This window comes from Drosophila eugracilis, unplaced genomic scaffold (assembly GCF_018153835.1).
Source record: "Drosophila eugracilis isolate 14026-0451.02 unplaced genomic scaffold, ASM1815383v1 contig_1565, whole genome shotgun sequence".
NCBI lineage: Eukaryota > Metazoa > Arthropoda > Insecta > Diptera > Drosophilidae > Drosophila > Drosophila eugracilis.
This window is the reverse complement of record NW_024572386.1, coordinates 1-19,770: the sequence shown is the minus strand read 5'-3', so window position 1 is coordinate 19,770 and position 19,770 is coordinate 1. Positions and strand designations below refer to the sequence as shown.

Below are 19,770 nucleotides of genomic sequence, written 5' to 3'. Positions count from 1 at the left end.
CAACGACCACGCGCACAGTTAGAGCATAACTCCTGTGCCGTCCTGGAACACCTCCAATGCTCGCCCCCCTTGTTTGAGCAAGAAAAACTGGTAAATCGGGCAAGAAGCCATTCCGAGAATTCGCAATCGCCGCTAGACCACCAAGTCTCGACCTTGCGCAGTATGGTGCACGAGGTGTGCGCGACCTCTCAATGGGAAGGAGCCACCAGCATCGCCCAGGAGGAAGTCAGTCTGGTGGACCGCCAGCCTGAACGCGGAGAAGGCGACAATGCGGAGAGCTTCGCCGCCGACTTCAAAAACGCCAGCCGTCGGGGCGACAGAAGCCCAGCTGAGCTGCCTTAATCGCGCTGAGGAAGCCCTCCAGCCGATTACAGTTCTCTATCCTAAAGACGAAGGACGAAAACTGGAAGCGGTTTGTGAAATTAATGCACACGATCCCTGGGGGCGCGTCTACAAGATCTGCCGAGGACGCAAAAAGTGCAAGATTGGGTGCCTCCGCGTTGACGGCGAGCTGGTCTGTTGGGGTGACTGTGCGCGAGTGCTCCTTTTTCCCAGTTGCGGAGTCGAATGCACCGATTGCCGGAGCGGAGGAGGTCCCACCGGCCTCGAGGAAGTAGAAGGTCGATGCTTGTGTCGCCAGGTTGAAGAGCAGACGCTCTCCTGGCATGGACAGCAGCATCAATGGCTTTATTTACCAGTTCAGTGTGGCGCGCCATACCTCAGCATCTAACGGCGCTATATTCGTTGCATCCAGACGGGTTACTTCCCCCCGAGTGGAAGTGTCCACGAGTAGTGGCACTTCTCAAGGGGCCCGACAGAATGAGTGCGAACCCTCGATCGTACCGTGGGATATGCCTGCTGCCAGTATTTGGCAAGGTGCTTGAGCCATCATGGTTAATCGTGTGAGAGAAGTTCTTCCGGAAGGATGCAGATGGCAGTTCGGATTTTCGTCAAGGACGATGTGGCTCGACGATGCTTGGAGACCGTGAAGAGCTGTGTCGCAGCCCCCTCGGCGCGACCACGTGCTCGGGATCTTCGTGGATTTCAAGGAGCGTTTGACAGCGTCGAGTGGGTGATGCTGCACTGCGCCGACTCGCCGACTTGGGATGCCGAGTTCTGAGCTTGTGGCAGAGCTTCTTCTCAGACGAAAGAGCAGAGATCCGAAGCAGTTTTGGAACTGTGAACGTTCCAGTAACTAGAGGTTGCCCGCAGGGATCCATTAGGTTATTTATTTTGGGATCTGCTGATGGATGTCCACTGCTCCGGCACGCCTCCAGTCGCTACTATTAGCTTTCAGCGCGTATACGAATGGAAACCTGCTTCCTCCTTGTCGAAACCGCTCGAAGAGCCGTGCTGGAGAACAAAGAGGAGCGCAACCCTGTCCATCGCTGAAGATCGTGGGATTTTTTGAAATCGGTGGATCTCATTTCCACCAGCAAGACGATTATGCTGCTGAAGATCCTCGCGCCCCCGTTGGTGAGATCTGCAGGAGCAAATCTCCCATACGTTCGCAACTGTCGGTACGCCCTGGCATCACGGTCAGTGAGCGCATGAAACCGCCATGCACATCGCGTCCGCTGCGTCAGCGAATGACCGGAGTCATTAGAGGCATTGAAGCATTGTGCTACGAGTCGACTGATTGATTCACCCTCAGGCCAGGCGAAGGCTCATCTATGCCGGACTCATGGAGCCTTGTGCACTGTTCGGTGCCTCGGTCTGATATGTCGTGACGACGAGGCAAGTTGTAGCCAGGAGGCGACTTCTTGCCTGCCAGAGGCTTGAATCGCTGAGATGCCTCCCGGTATGCCGCACAGTGTCAACACCTGGCTGCAGTACTTGCTGGGCCAGCCTCTTGACTTGGCTGCTATGAGAAGTAGCAGTCAGAAATTACAGTTGAAAACGTGGATATACCCGTTGGGGAGGGGGACATTTGGCTCTATGGCGAGGACATTTCAGGTCTGAGCTGTGGACACAACGAATTGCGCGAGTAAACGAATGCCTCCCTGTCGGACTGGCAGGCAAGATGGGATGATGGTGATTCGCTCGGTCGGGTGACTCACAAGTTCATCCCGGATGCAGGGTTCGTTTACCGGAATCCGAATTTTCGGTTTCTCGATGCGCGCAGGATTCTTGATATTGGGAGCACGGGTCGTTCAACGCACATTTCTACGCATAGCGAGGCCTCAGCGATTCCCCCACATGCTGTTGCGGCGATCGAAATGAGGACTGGGGCGGCATTTCCTATGTACGCCCTCTATGCAGACTTGCGAGACGGAGTGGACTCGGTTTGCAGCGCGTTGGTGGAAACTGGACATTTGGAAGGATTCCGGAGAGCAGCGAGCAGGACCAGGAAGACTCACGAAGGTTTGCTGAGAAGGTGTTTCGAAGAGGAGGAGGGGCCTTTAAGGGCCAATTTTTCTGTGCCGTGTGGTTGGCGGCGAAGAACCCTTTCCTGATTCGCCATAGCGGCGTCGTAGAAGGCGACCCATGGCAGAGCCCCCCATCCGAGCTTGTCGGAAGCTAAAGGGTGGGTCACCGAGCCCACAAACTTCGGTACCACGGGTTTTGGATAGTGTCGAAGCACCTACGAGATGAGATAGGCCCCCTAGTGGGAAGTATCGTGGTGGCTGTGGATTGACGGACCAACCGCGGGTAGAATCTTCTTGATTCGACGGGGAGTTACGTTATACAACGCGGGTGCTGCGACCCATAGAGCGGGAGAGGTTAGTTTTACCCTACTAATGACAAAACGTTGTTGCGACAGCATTCCTGCGTAGTACGAGAGGAACCGCAGGTACGGACCAATGGCACAATACTTGTTCGAGCGAACAGTGGATGACGCTACGTCCGTTGGATTATGCCTGAACGCCTCTAAATAACGGTCCTTGGTAGCTGGCTTTAAAAAATAAGAGTTATTTTTATTTGTTTGTTTTTAAACCATTTTAAATTTTTAATTTTTTTTAAAAAACGACAATGGATATGATGTTTTTATTTTGAAAATAGGGAAGTGGGAGGATCTTCGATCACCTGATGCCGCGCTAGTTACATATAAAAAACATTATTTAATACAATGACAAAGCCTAGAATCAATTGTAAACGACTTTTGTAACAGGCAAGGTGTTGTAAGTGGTTGAGCAGCTGCCATACTGCGATCCACTGAAGCTTATCCTTTGCTTGATGATTCGATTAGATGATATGGATGGATGGATTTCTATCTATATCATCTATTTAAAAATATATGTATATATTGACATTGGCTTATAATATTATTATATATTATTTAATATATATTAATGCTATAACAAAATGTTTATGTATATACATGTATAAGGGTACATATAAATTATATATATTTTTGATATATTTTTAATTATTACGATAATAAAGAATATTTTAAAGTATATATAATTTATAAGTAACCAGCTTGCCTTCATTGGCTACAATGGGAGTCTATAAGTGTCCAATAGTTCCCATTTTGATGAAGGCAGCGAAATGAAGGTTCATTATCTAATAAGAGATGTATATAAAGAGAGATATATAAAAAAAAGAAATTAAACAAGTACAAGTCTCATAAAGAGACTAAGTTAATAATATGGGAGTCTATATGTGTCCAATAGTCCCCATAATGGTAGCCAAATGAAACGTCAAATGAAACGTCATCTTATTAGTGACGCCGTAATAAAACCACTTCTACATAAATAAAGAAATTATACAAGTACAAGTCTCATAAAGAGACTAAGTTAATAATATGGGAATCTATAGGTGTCCAATAGTCCCCATAATGGTAGCCAAATGAAACGTCATCTTATTAGTGACGCCGTAATAAAACCACTTCTACATAAATAAAGAAATTATACAAGTACAAGTCTCATAAAGAGACTAAGTTAATAATATGGGAATCTATAGGTGTCCAATAGTCCCCATAATGGTAGCCAAATGAAACGTCATCTTATTAGTGACGCCGTAATAAAAGCACTTCTATATAAATAAAGAAATTATACAAGTACAAGTCTCATAAAGAGACTAAGTTAATAATATGGGAGTCTATAGGTGTCCAATAGTCCCCATAATGGTAGCCAAATGAAACGTCATCTTATTAGTGACGCCGTAATAAAAGCACTTCTACATAAATAAAGAAATTATACAAGTTCAAGTCTCATAAAGAGACTAAGTTAATAATATGGGAGTCTATAGGTGTCCAATAGTCCCCATAATGGTAGCCAAATGAAACGTCATCTTATTAGTGACGCCGTAATAAAAGCACTTCTATATAAATAAAGAAATTATACAAGTACAAGTCTCATAAAGAGACTAAGTTAATAATATGGGAGTCTATAGGTGTCCAATAGTCCCCATAATGGTAGCCAAATGAATCGTCATATTATTAGTGACGCCGTAATAAAAACACTTCTATATAAAGAAAGAAATTATACAAGTACAAGTCTCATAAAGAGACTAAGTTAATAATATGGGAATCTATAGGTGTCCAATAGTCCCCATAATGGTAGCCAACTGAAACGTCATTTTATTAGTGACGCCGTAATAAAAACATTTCTATATAAAGAAAGAAATTATACAAGTACAAGTCTCATAAAGAGACTAAGTTAATAATATGGGAATCTATAGGTGTCCAATAGTCCCCATAATGGTAGCCAAATGAAACGTCATTTTATTAGTGACGCCGTAATAAAAACATTTCTATATAAAGAAAGAAATTATACAAGTACAAGTCTCATAAAGAGACTAAGTTAATAATATGGGAATCTATAGGTGTCCAATAGTCCCCATAATGGTAGCCAAATGAAACGTCATATTATTAGTGACGCCATAATAAAAAAACTTCTATATAAATAAAGAAATTATACAAGTACAATAATTCGTATCAAAAAGTAACTAAATTATCTTAATATGATATCTGTAAAATTCTTAAATAACGATGGATTGACTTGGTATAATAATAAATGAATGGATTATTAAGAAGGTTTTCACACATGTGCGTGTGTACCTATAATTATTATATATTATATATATAATATATTTATATATATATATAAGAAAAACCTATACAATATTTCTATATTATATAGGAAAATAATAAGATATTTAACATTATTCATATAAATATATAATAATTTATATATTGATATGACTTATATATACAATATTTATATGAAATAATAAGAAAATATATCTATATTTATATTATATGGTAGGAAGTGGTTGCCGACCAGATATATTGACCAAAATTTATGTTATGTCAAATATATTAAGAAATTATGTATAATACATATAAATATAATAAGTTATATATTGATATAACTTATAAATACAATACTTATATGGAAATAATACAAAAAAATATATACATTATATGGAAAAAATAGAAAAATCCATAATATGATGAAACCTTAGTATGAAAAATGACGTTTTCACTGAAGGCGTGTCCAAAAACATATATAGGTAGGCAGTGGTTGCCGACCAGATATATTGACCAAAACTTATGTTATGTCAATAATAATAAGAAATTATGTATTATACATATAAATATGATAAGTTATATATTGATATAACTTATAAATACAATATTTATATGAAATAATAAGAAAATATATCTATATTATATGGAAAATATAGAAAAATCCATAATATGATGAAACCTTAGTATGAAAAATGACGTTTTTACTGAAGTCGTGTCCAAAAACATATATAGGTAGGCAGTGGTTGCCGACCAGATATATTGACCAAAACTTATGTTAAGTCAATAATAATAAGAAATTATGTATTATACATATAAATATAATAAGTTATATATTGATATAACTTATAAATACAATATTTATATGAAATAATATAAAAAAATATATATATTATATGGAAAAAATAGAAAAATCCATAATATGATGAAACCTTAGTATGAAAAATGACGTTTTCACTGAAGGCGTGTCCAAAAACATATATAGGTAGGCAGTGGTTGCCGACCAGATATATTGACCAAAACTTATGTTATGTCAATTATAATAAGAAATTATGTATTATACATATAAATATAATAAGTTATATATTGATATAACTTATAAATACAATATTTATATGAAATAATATAAAAAAATATATATATTATATGGAAAAAATAGAAAAATCCATAATATGATGAAACCTTAGTATGAAAAATGACGTTTTCACTGAAGGCGTGTCCAAAAACATATATAGGTAGGCAGTGGTTGCCGACCAGATATATTGACCAAAACTTATGTTATGTCAATTATAATAAGAAATTATGTATTATACATATAAATATAATAAGTTATATATTGATATAACTTATAAATACAATATTTATATGAAATAATATAAAAAAATATATATATTATATGGAAAAAATAGAAAAATCCATAATATGATGAAACCTTAGTATGAAAAATGACGTTTTCACTGAAGGCGTGTCCAAAAACATATATAGGTAGGCAGTGGTTGCCGACCAGATATATTGACCAAAACTTATGTTATGTCAATTATAATAAGAAATTATGTATTATACATATAAATATAATAAGTTATATATTGATATAACTTATAAATACAATATTTATATGAAATAATATAAAAATATAATTATATTATATGGAAAAAATAGAAAAATCCATAATATGATGAAACCTTGGTATGAAAAATGACGTTTTCACTGAAGGCGTGTCCAAAAACATATATAGGTAGGCAGTGGTTGCCGACCAGATATATTGACCAAAACTTATGTTATGTCAATAATAATAAGAAATTGAATATTATACATATAAATCTAATAAGTTATATTAATATGACTTATAGGTTCAATATGTATATGAGACACTATTAAAACTTTCTTTATAATATAAGAGAGTATATACATCTTGGGTGCCAAAAAAGAATGAAAAATACCCATTTTCAGGACAGCGTGTCCAAAAACTACTATATGATGGTCAGTTGTTGGCCATCCAGTATTGATCAAAATTTACATTATATATATAAATTTTTGTCAATATTATAAAAAGGAAATTTATAATAATAATATTATCCGTATAAATTTGTTACAATTTTCTCTTAGAATATTGAACTTGGCTACGCGGTTAATATTTATTGCCCTTAGATAATATCGTTGAAACAAAGGCCAAGGTGTTATATATTACTATATAACTACAATTCGTTTCCAATTATTATCGTTAATTTTCAACAGAAAGGTGGTATATACTGTAACTTGATTGATATACTATATATTTACCTAACAATTGGATCGTAGAATATCGTTTTCGGTATTATGTGGTTCAGCGAGATCAAAGGAATTGTAAAAATATATTTTTATATAAGCGTTCGGTTTTATATTATATATTACTCGAAAGTTTATATGAAAAAGATAAATTTTAAATTTATCATCAAAATGCAAATGATTTAATTCAATATTTATATTGATTAAACAAAAATTAAACATGTGTGGATACAATAATATTGTATGTTGAAATAAAATGATATTTTAGAATGAAATTATGTATATGGTATTTATAAAATATATAATGGAAATATATATTATTGTATTGAAAACTATTTCAATCGATAATAAAACTGGAGAACAAAAAAAAACGAATACGATGGCTTTAATAAGTGGCCGTATTCGAATATAAGAAATAAATAAATTATTTCTACAAGAGAAATACAAATTTCTATTCAAAAATATGAAAATGAAATATGATTAAAAACATTATTCTGGTTGATCCTGCCAGTAGTTATATGCTTGTCTCAAAGATTAAGCCATGCATGTCTAAGTACACACGAATTAAAAGTGAAACCGCAAAAGGCTCATTATATCAGTTATGGTTCCTTAGATCGTTAACAGTTACTTGGATAACTGTGGTAATTCTAGAGCTAATACATGCAATTAAAACATGAACCTTATGGGACATGTGCTTTTATTAGGCTAAAACCAAGCGATCGCAAGATCGTTATATTGGTTGAACTCTAGATAACATGCAGATCGTATGGTCATGTACCGACGACAGATCTTTCAAATGTCTGCCCTATCAACTTTTGATGGTAGTATCTAGGACTACCATGGTTGCAACGGGTAACGGGGAATCAGGGTTCGATTCCGGAGAGGGAGCCTGAGAAACGGCTACCACATCTAAGGAAGGCAGCAGGCGCGTAAATTACCCACTCCCAGCTCGGGGAGGTAGTGACGAAAAATAACAATACAGGACTCATATCCGAGGCCCTGTAATTGGAATGAGTACACTTTAAATCCTTTAACAAGGACCAATTGGAGGGCAAGTCTGGTGCCAGCAGCCGCGGTAATTCCAGCTCCAATAGCGTATATTAAAGTTGTTGCGGTTAAAACGTTCGTAGTTGAACTTGTGCTTCATACGGGTAGTACAACTTACAATTGTGGTTAGTACTATACCTTTATGTATGTAAGCGTATTACCGGTGGAGTTCTTATATGTGTTGAGATACTTGTATTTTTCATATGTTCCTCCTATTTAAAAACCTGCATTAGTGCTCTTAAACGAGTGTTATTGTGGGCCGGTACAATTACTTTGAACAAATTAGAGTGCTTAAAGCAGGCTTCAAATGCCTGAATATTCTGTGCATGGGATAATGAAATAAGACCTCTGTTCTGCTTTCATTGGTTTTCAGATCAAGAGGTAATGATTAATAGAAGCAGTTTGGGGGCATTAGTATTACGACGCGAGAGGTGAAATTCTTGGACCGTCGTAAGACTAACTTAAGCGAAAGCATTTGCCAAAGATGTTTTCATTAATCAAGAACGAAAGTTAGAGGTTCGAAGGCGATCAGATACCGCCCTAGTTCTAACCATAAACGATGCCAGCTAGCAATTGGGTGTAGCTACTTTTATGGCTCTCTCAGTCGCTTCCCGGGAAACCAAAGCTTTTGGGCTCCGGGGGAAGTATGGTTGCAAAGCTGAAACTTAAAGGAATTGACGGAAGGGCACCACCAGGAGTGGAGCCTGCGGCTTAATTTGACTCAACACGGGAAAACTTACCAGGTCCGAACATAAGTGTGTAAGACAGATTGATAGCTCTTTCTCGAATCTATGGGTGGTGGTGCATGGCCGTTCTTAGTTCGTGGAGTGATTTGTCTGGTTAATTCCGATAACGAACGAGACTCAAATATATTAAATAGATATCTTCAGGATTATGGTGCTGAAGCTTATATAGCCTTCATTCACGGTGGCAGTAAAATGTTTATTGTGTTTGAATGTGTTTATATAAGTGGAGCCGTACCTGTTGGTTTGTCCCATTATAAGGACACTAGCTTCTTAAATGGACAAATTGCGTCTAGCAATAATGAGATTGAGCAATAACAGGTCTGTGATGCCCTTAGATGTCCTGGGCTGCACGCGCTACAATGAAAGTATCAACGTGTATTTCCTAGACCGAGAGGTCCGGGTAAACCGCTGAACCACTTTCATGCTTGGGATTGTGAACTGAAACTGTTCACATGAACTTGGAATTCCCAGTAAGTGTGAGTCATTAACTCGCATTGATTACGTCCCTGCCCTTTGTACACACCGCCCGTCGCTACTACCGATTGAATTATTTAGTGAGGTCTCCGGACGTGATCACTGTGACGCCTTGTGTGTTACGGTTGTTTCGCAAAAGTTGACCGAACTTGATTATTTAGAGGAAGTAAAAGTCGTAACAAGGTTTCCGTAGGTGAACCTGCGGAAGGATCATTATTGTATAATATCCTTACCGTTAACAAAAAATTTGTATTATATTTATTTATAATTCAAATAAAAACAATTTGCCAAAATAAATAACAAAAAGAATTCATGGAATTCAAAAAATGATGGTGTAGTGGCGGTCATCATTATATATATATCAACACAAATGAACATATAATGGCTTTTCCTTAATTATATGTATTTTATGGAGTGTGGATGGAGGAGGAGAAAGACTTTATTATAAGAGGCACAAAGTCAAAATGCAAATGCATTTTTAAATAATATTTATCATGTGTGTATATGGACCATAATATAACACGCGTTGCGAATATGTATTGTTCATCTCAGCTATGAGCATACGTTGGATTATGCAACAACCTAAAATATACAATGTTGTACCTGGTATTCTTCAGGTTAATGTTTTATATAAATCCCAATGTATATCGCTTAAAAAGTATTCATACCGTAAATTGCCCGTAAATCACTTGATATACATTGCTTATATAAAACTAAGACATTTCGCAACATTTATTTTAGGTATAAAAACATATTTATTGAAGGAATTGATATATGCCAGTAAAATGGTGTATTTTTAATTTCTTTCAATAAAAACATAAATGACAAAATTAAAAACCAAATATTAAAACTCTAAGCGGTGGATCACTCGGCTCATGGGTCGATGAAGAACGCAGCAAACTGTGCGTCATCGTGTGAACTGCAGGACACATGAACATCGACATTTTGAACGCATATCGCAGTCCATGCTGTTATAGTACTTTAATTAATTTTATAGTGCTGCTTGGACTACATATGGTTGAGGGTTGTAAGACTATGCTAATTAAGTTGTTTATAAAATTTGAAATCAGATTTTATAAGCGTATGGTATATTATTGGATACAAATAATTAAATTATTTTATTCATAATATTAAAAAATGTATGAAAAAACATTATCTCGCATTTGTTATTTATTTGAATGTGAAAAAACGAAGAGAAATATTTTCGATTTCAGTCAAATAATACTGAGAAATGTCTAGCATAAAAATTTATCTAGAATTGTCTCATATTAATGATATGAAAATTGAAAGCAAATGGAAATGTTATTGTTCTTCGTTGATTCGTTTAAAATAGCATATAAAAATGGAAATATAATTGTAAACGAATTTATTAAAATGTTTTTATCATTATATATATAAAAGAATTAATTGCATTAAAAGTGTTATATACAACCTCAACTCATATGGGACTACCCCCTGAATTTAAGCATATTAATTAGGGGAGGAAAAGAAACTAACAAGGATTTTCTTAGTAGCGGCGAGCGAAAAGAAATCAGTTCAAATTGAATATTATACATATAAATCTAATAAGTTATATTAATATGACTTATAGGTTCAATATGTATATGAGACACTATTAAAACTTTCTTTATAATATAAGAGAGTATATACATCTTGGGTGCCAAAAAGAATGAAAAATACCCATTTTCAGGACAGCGTGTCCAAAAACTACTATATGATGGTCAGTTGTTGGCCATCCAGTATTGATCAAAATTTACATTATATATATAAATTTTGTCAATATTTATAAAAAGGAAATTTATAATAATAATATTATCCGTATAAATTTGTTACAATTTTCTCTTAGAATATTGAACTTGGCTACGCGGTTAATATTTATTGCCCTTAGATAATATCGTTGAAACAAAGGCCAAGGTGTTATATATTACTATATAACTACAATTCGTTTCCAATTATTATCGTTAATTTTCAACAGAAAGGTGGTATATACTGTAACTTGATTGATATACTATATATTTACCTAACAATTGGATCGTAGAATATCGTTTTCGGTATTATGTGGTTCAGCGAGATCAAAGGAATTGTAAAAATATATTTTTATATAAGCGTTCGGTTTTATATTATATATTACTCGAAAGTTTATATGAAAAAGATAAATTTTAAATTTATCATCAAAATGCAAATGATTTAATTCAATATTTATATTGATTAAACAAAAAATTAAACATGTGTGGATACAATAATATTGTATGTTGAAATAAAATGATATTTTAGAATGAAATTATGTATATGGTATTTATAAAATATATAATGGAAATATATATTATTGTATTGAAAACTATTTCAATCGATAATAAAACTGGAGAACAAAAAAAAACGAATACGATGGCTTTAATAAGTGGCCGTATTCGAATATAAGAAATAAATAAATTATTTCTACAAGAGAAATACAAATTTCTATTCAAAAATATGAAAATGAAATATGATTAAAAACATTATTCTGGTTGATCCTGCCAGTAGTTATATGCTTGTCTCAAAGATTAAGCCATGCATGTCTAAGTACACACGAATTAAAAGTGAAACCGCAAAAGGCTCATTATATCAGTTATGGTTCCTTAGATCGTTAACAGTTACTTGGATAACTGTGGTAATTCTAGAGCTAATACATGCAATTAAAACATGAACCTTATGGGACATGTGCTTTTATTAGGCTAAAACCAAGCGATCGCAAGATCGTTATATTGGTTGAACTCTAGATAACATGCAGATCGTATGGTCATGTACCGACGACAGATCTTTCAAATGTCTGCCCTATCAACTTTTGATGGTAGTATCTAGGACTACCATGGTTGCAACGGGTAACGGGGAATCAGGGTTCGATTCCGGAGAGGGAGCCTGAGAAACGGCTACCACATCTAAGGAAGGCAGCAGGCGCGTAAATTACCCACTCCCAGCTCGGGGAGGTAGTGACGAAAAATAACAATACAGGACTCATATCCGAGGCCCTGTAATTGGAATGAGTACACTTTAAATCCTTTAACAAGGACCAATTGGAGGGCAAGTCTGGTGCCAGCAGCCGCGGTAATTCCAGCTCCAATAGCGTATATTAAAGTTGTTGCGGTTAAAACGTTCGTAGTTGAACTTGTGCTTCATACGGGTAGTACAACTTACAATTGTGGTTAGTACTATACCTTTATGTATGTAAGCGTATTACCGGTGGAGTTCTTATATGTGTTGAGATACTTGTATTTTTCATATGTTCCTCCCTATTTAAAAACCTGCATTAGTGCTCTTAAACGAGTGTTATTGTGGGCCGGTACAATTACTTTGAACAAATTAGAGTGCTTAAAGCAGGCTTCAAATGCCTGAATATTCTGTGCATGGGATAATGAAATAAGACCTCTGTTCTGCTTTCATTGGTTTTCAGATCAAGAGGTAATGATTAATAGAAGCAGTTTGGGGGCATTAGTATTACGACGCGAGAGGTGAAATTCTTGGACCGTCGTAAGACTAACTTAAGCGAAAGCATTTGCCAAAGATGTTTTCATTAATCAAGAACGAAAGTTAGAGGTTCGAAGGCGATCAGATACCGCCCTAGTTCTAACCATAAACGATGCCAGCTAGCAATTGGGTGTAGCTACTTTTATGGCTCTCTCAGTCGCTTCCCGGGAAACCAAAGCTTTTGGGCTCCGGGGGAAGTATGGTTGCAAAGCTGAAACTTAAAGGAATTGACGGAAGGGCACCACCAGGAGTGGAGCCTGCGGCTTAATTTGACTCAACACGGGAAAACTTACCAGGTCCGAACATAAGTGTGTAAGACAGATTGATAGCTCTTTCTCGAATCTATGGGTGGTGGTGCATGGCCGTTCTTAGTTCGTGGAGTGATTTGTCTGGTTAATTCCGATAACGAACGAGACTCAAATATATTAAATAGATATCTTCAGGATTATGGTGCTGAAGCTTATATAGCCTTCATTCACGGTGGCAGTAAAATGTTTATTGTGTTTGAATGTGTTTATATAAGTGGAGCCGTACCTGTTGGTTTGTCCCATTATAAGGACACTAGCTTCTTAAATGGACAAATTGCGTCTAGCAATAATGAGATTGAGCAATAACAGGTCTGTGATGCCCTTAGATGTCCTGGGCTGCACGCGCTACAATGAAAGTATCAACGTGTATTTCCTAGACCGAGAGGTCCGGGTAAACCGCTGAACCACTTTCATGCTTGGGATTGTGAACTGAAACTGTTCACATGAACTTGGAATTCCCAGTAAGTGTGAGTCATTAACTCGCATTGATTACGTCCCTGCCCTTTGTACACACCGCCCGTCGCTACTACCGATTGAATTATTTAGTGAGGTCTCCGGACGTGATCACTGTGACGCCTTGTGTGTTACGGTTGTTTCGCAAAAGTTGACCGAACTTGATTATTTAGAGGAAGTAAAAGTCGTAACAAGGTTTCCGTAGGTGAACCTGCGGAAGGATCATTATTGTATAATATCCTTACCGTTAACAAAAAATTTGTATTATATTTATTTATAATTCAAATAAAAACAATTTGCCAAAATAAATAACAAAAAGAATTCATGAAATTCAAAAAATGATGGTGTAGTGGCGGTCATCATTATATATATATCAACACAAATGAACATATAATGGCTTTTCCTTAATTATATGTATTTTATGGAGTGTGGATGGAGGAGGAGAAAGACTTTATTATAAGAGGCACAAAGTCAAAATGCAAATGCATTTTTAAATAATATTTATCATGTGTGTATATGGACCATAATATAACACGCGTTGCGAATATGTATTGTTCATCTCAGCTATGAGCATACGTTGGATTATGCAACAACCTAAAATATACAATGTTGTACCTGGTATTCTTCAGGTTAATGTTTTATATAAATCCCAATGTATATCGCTTAAAAGTATTCATACCGTAAATTGCCCGTAAATCACTTGATATACATTGCTTATATAAAACTAAGACATTTCGCAACATTTATTTTAGGTATAAAAACATATTTATTGAAGGAATTGATATATGCCAGTAAAATGGTGTATTTTTAATTTCTTTCAATAAAAACATAAATGACAAAATTAAAAAACCAAATATTAAAACTCTAAGCGGTGGATCACTCGGCTCATGGGTCGATGAAGAACGCAGCAAACTGTGCGTCATCGTGTGAACTGCAGGACACATGAACATCGACATTTTGAACGCATATCGCAGTCCATGCTGTTATAGTACTTTAATTAATTTTATAGTGCTGCTTGGACTACATATGGTTGAGGGTTGTAAGACTATGCTAATTAAGTTGTTTATAAAATTTGAAATCAGATTTTATAAGCGTATGGTATATTATTGGATACAAATAATTAAATTATTTTATTCATAATATTAAAAAATGTATGAAAAAACATTATCTCGCATTTGTTATTTATTTGAATGTGAAAAAACGAAGAGAAAATATTTTCGATTTCAGTCAAATAATACTGAGAAATGTCTAGCATAAAAATTTATCTAGAATTGTCTCATATTAATGATATGAAAATTGAAAGCAAATGGAAATGTTATTGTTCTTCGTTGATTCGTTTAAAATAGCATATAAAAATGGAAATATAATTGTAAACGAATTTATTAAAATGTTTTTATCATTATATATATAAAAGAATTAATTGCATTAAAAGTGTTATATACAACCTCAACTCATATGGGACTACCCCCTGAATTTAAGCATATTAATTAGGGAGGAAAAGAAACTAACAAGGATTTTCTTAGTAGCGGCGAGCGAAAAGAAATCAGTTCAGCACTAAGTCACTTTGTCTATATGGCAAATGTGAGATGCAGTGTATGGAGCGTCAATATTCTAGTATGAGAAATTAATGATTTAAGTCCTTCTTAAATGAGGCCATTTACCCATAGAGGGTGCCAGGCCCGTATAACGTTAATGATTACTAGATGATGTTTCCAAAGAGTCGTGTTGCTTGATAGTGCAGCACTAAGTGGGTGGTAAACTCCATCTAAAACTAAATATAACCATGAGACCGATAGTAAACAAGTACCGTGAGGGAAAGTTGAAAAGAACTCTGAATAGAGAGTTAAATAGTACGTGAAACTGCTTAGAGGTTAAGCCCGATGAACCTGAATATCCGTTATGGAAAATTCATCATTATAATTGTAATATTTAAACAATATTATGATAATAGTGTGCATTTTTTCCATATAAGGACATTGTAATCTATTAGCATACAAAATTTATCATAAAATATAACTTATAGTTTATTCCAATTAAATTGCTTGCATTTTAACACAGAATAAATGTTATTAATTTGATAAAGTGCTGATAGATTTATATGAATACAGTGCGTTAATTTTTCGGAATTATATAATGGCATAATTATCATTGATTTTTGTGTTTATTATATGCACTTGTATGATTAACAATGCGAAAGATTCAGGATACCTTCGGGACCCGTCTTGAAACACGGACCAAGGAGTCTAACATATGTGCAAGTTATTGGGATATAAACCTAATAGCGTAATTAACTTGGCTTTATAATGGGATTAGTTTTTAACTATTTATAGTTAATTAACACAATCCCGGGGCGTTCTATATAGTTATGTATAATGATATTTATATCATATATGCCTCTAACTGGAACGTACCTTGAGCATATATGCTGTGACCCGAAAGATGGTGAACTATACTTGATCAGGTTGAAGTCAGGGAAACCCTGATGGAAGACCGAAACAGTTCTGACGTGCAAATCGATTGTCAGAATTGAGTATAGGGGCGAAAGACCAATCGAACCATCTAGTAGCTGGTTCCTTCCGAAGTTTCCCTCAGGATAGCTGGTGCATTTTAATATTATATAAAATAATCTTATCTGGTAAAGCGAATGATTAGAGGCCTTAGGGTCGAAACGATCTTAACCTATTCTCAAACTTTAAATGGGTAAGAACCTTAACTTTCTTGATATGAAGTTTAAGGTTATGATATAATGTGCCCAGTGGGCCACTTTTGGTAAGCAGAACTGGCGCTGTGGGATGAACCAAACGTAATGTTACGGTGCCCAAATTAACAACTCATGCAGATACCATGAAAGGCGTTGGTTGCTTAAAACAGCAGGACGGTGATCATGGAAGTCGAAATCCGCTAAGGAGTGTGTAACAACTCACCTGCCGAAGCAACTAGCCCTTAAAATGGATGGCGCTTAAGTTGTATACCTATACATTACCGCTAAAGTAGATGATTTATATTACTTGTAATATAAATTTTGAAACTTTAGTGAGTAGGAAAGGTACAATGGTGTATGCGTAGAAGTGTTTGGCGTAAGCCTGCATGGAGCTGCCATTGGTACAGATCTTGGTGGTAGTAGCAAATAATCGAATGAGACCTTGGAGGACTGAAGTGGAGAAGGGTTTCGTGTGAACAGTGGTTGATCACGAGTTAGTCGGTCCTAAGTTCAAGGCGAAAGCCGAAAATTTTCAAGTAAAAACTGAAATATACAAATAAAAGCTGGAAATAATATACTTGAATAATTTTGAACGAAAGGGAATACGGTTCCAATTCCGTAACCTGTTGAGTATCCGTTTGTTATTAAATATGGGCCTCGTGCTCATCCTGGCAACAGGAACGACCATAAAGAAGCCGTCGAGAGATATCGGAAGAGTTTTCTTTTCTGTTTTATAGCCGTACTACCATGGAAGTCTTTCGCAGAGAGATATGGTAGATGGGCTAGAAGAGCATGACATATACTGTTGTGTCGATATTTTCTCCTCGGACCTTGAAAATTTATGGTGGGGACACGCAAACTTCTCAACAGGCCGTACCAATATCCGCAGCTGGTCTCCAAGGTGAAGAGTCTCTAGTCGATAGAATAATGTAGGTAAGGGAAGTCGGCAAATTAGATCCGTAACTTCGGGATAAGGATTGGCTCTGAAGATTGAGATAGTCGGGCTTGATTGGGAAACAATAACATGGTTTATGTGCTCGTTCTGGGTAAATAGAGTTTCTATCATTTATGGTAGTTACTTGTTCCCCGGATAGTTTAGTTACGTAGCCAATTGTGGAACTTTCTTGCTAAAATTTTTAAGAATACTAGTTGGGTTAAACCAATTAGTTCTTATTAATTATAACGATTATCAATTAACAATCAATTCAGAACTGGCACGGACTTGGGGAATCCGACTGTCTAATTAAAACAAAGCATTGTGATGGCCCTAGCGGGTGTTGACACAATGTGATTTCTGCCCAGTGCTCTGAATGTCAAAGTGAAGAAATTCAAGTAAGCGCGGGTCAACGGCGGGAGTAACTATGACTCTCTTAAGGTAGCCAAATGCCTCGTCATCTAATTAGTGACGCGCATGAATGGATTAACGAGATTCCTACTGTCCCTATCTACTATCTAGCGAAACCACAGCCAAGGGAACGGGCTTGGAATAATTAGCGGGGAAAGAAGACCCTTTTGAGCTTGACTCTAATCTGGCAGTGTAAGGAGACATAAGAGGTGTAGAATAAGTGGGAGATATTAGACCTCGGTTTGGTATCGCCAATGAAATACCACTACTCTTATTGTTTCCTTACTTACTTGATTAAATGGAACGTGTATCATTTCCTAGCCATTATACGGATATATTTATTATGTCTTATGGTATTGGGTTTTGATGCAAGCTTCTTGATCAAAGTATCACGAGTTTGTTATATAATTGCAAACAAATTCTTTAATAAAACGGTGCATTTATGTATTTTTGATTTGAAAATTTGGTATAACTCCAATTACTCAGGTATGATCCAATTCAAGGACATTGCCAGGTAGGGAGTTTGACTGGGGCGGTACATCTCTCAAATAATAACGGAGGTGTCCCAAGGCCAGCTCAGTGCGGACAGAAACCACACATAGAGCAAAAAGGGCAAATGCTGACTTGATCTCGGTGTTCAGTACACACAGGGACAGCAAAAAGCTCGGCCTATCGATCCTTTTGGTTTAAAGAGTTTTTAACAAGAGGTGTCAGAAAAGTTACCATAGGGATAACTGGCTTGTGGCGGCCAAGCGTTCATAGCGACGTCGCTTTTTGATCCTTCGATGTCGGCTCTTCCTATCATTGTGAAGCAAAATTCACCAAGCGTTGGATTGTTCACCCATGCAAGGGAACGTGAGCTGGGTTTAGACCGTCGTGAGACAGGTTAGTTTTACCCTACTAATGACAAAACGTTGTTGCGACAGCATTCCTGCGTAGTACGAGAGGAACCGCAGGTACGGACCAATGGCACAATACTTGTTCGAGCGAACAGTGGTATGACGCTACGTCCGTTGGATTATGCCTGAACGCCTCTAAGGTCGTATCCGTGCTGGACTGCAATGATAAATAAGGGGCAATTTGCATTGTATGGCTTCTAAACCATTTAAAGTTTATAATTTACTTTATAAACGACAATGGATGTGATGCCAATGTAATTTGTAACATAGTAAATTGGGAGGATCTTCGATCACCTGATGCCGCGCTAGTTACATATAAAAACATTATTTAATACAATGACAAAGCCTAGAATCAATTGTAAACGACTTTTGTAACAGGCAAGGTGTTGTAAGTGGTTGAGCAGCTGCCATACTGCGATCCACTGAAGCTTATCCTTTGCTTGATGATTCGATTAGATGATATGGATGGATGGATTTCTATCTATATCATCTATTTAAAAATATATGTATATATTGACATTGGCTTATAATATTATTATATATTATTTAATATATATTAATGCTATAACAAAATGTTTATGTATATACATGTATAAGGGTACATATAAATTATATATATTTTTGATATATTTTTAATTATTACGATAATAAAGAATATTTTAAAAGTATATATAATTTATAAATATTTCAACTTGCCTTCATTAGCTACAATGGGAGTCTATAAGTGTCCAATAGTTCCCATTTTGATGAAGGCAGCGAAATGAAGGTTCATTATCTAATAAGAGATGTATATAAAGAGAGATATATAAAAAAGAAATTAAACAAGTACAAGTCTCATAAAGAGACTAAGTTAATAATATGGGAGTCTATATGTGTCCAATAGTCCCCATAATGGTAGCCAAATGAAACGTCATCTTATTAGTGACGCCGTAATAAAACCACTTCTACATAAATAAAGAAATTATACAAGTACAAGTCTCATAAAGAGACTAAGTTAATAATATGGGAATCTATAGGTGTCCAATAGTCCCCATAATGGTAGCCAAATGAAACGTC

The 19,770-nt window shown here is 36.1% G+C and overlaps 5 non-coding genes across 5 annotated transcripts; all 5 read left to right on the top strand.

The window, feature by feature from the left end:
- The first annotated feature begins 7,731 nt into the window (after positions 1-7,731).
- On the top strand, positions 7,732-9,723 carry LOC121530432. The gene has a single exon (XR_005993950.1). It is a non-coding gene; the product is annotated as a small subunit ribosomal RNA (ribosomal RNA).
- Positions 9,724-10,355: 632 nt separating this feature from the next.
- LOC121530430 lies at positions 10,356-10,535 on the top strand. Its single transcript, XR_005993948.1, has one exon. It is a non-coding gene; the product is annotated as a 5.8S ribosomal RNA (ribosomal RNA).
- A 1,469-nt stretch (positions 10,536-12,004) lies between these two features.
- Positions 12,005-13,997, top strand: LOC121530431. Its single transcript, XR_005993949.1, has one exon. It is a non-coding gene; the product is annotated as a small subunit ribosomal RNA (ribosomal RNA).
- Positions 13,998-14,629: 632 nt separating this feature from the next.
- LOC121530429 lies at positions 14,630-14,809 on the top strand. The gene has a single exon (XR_005993947.1). It is a non-coding gene; the product is annotated as a 5.8S ribosomal RNA (ribosomal RNA).
- Positions 14,810-15,210: 401 nt separating this feature from the next.
- LOC121530433 lies at positions 15,211-19,166 on the top strand. Its single transcript, XR_005993951.1, has one exon. It is a non-coding gene; the product is annotated as a large subunit ribosomal RNA (ribosomal RNA).
- Positions 19,167-19,770: the final 604 nt, after the last annotated feature.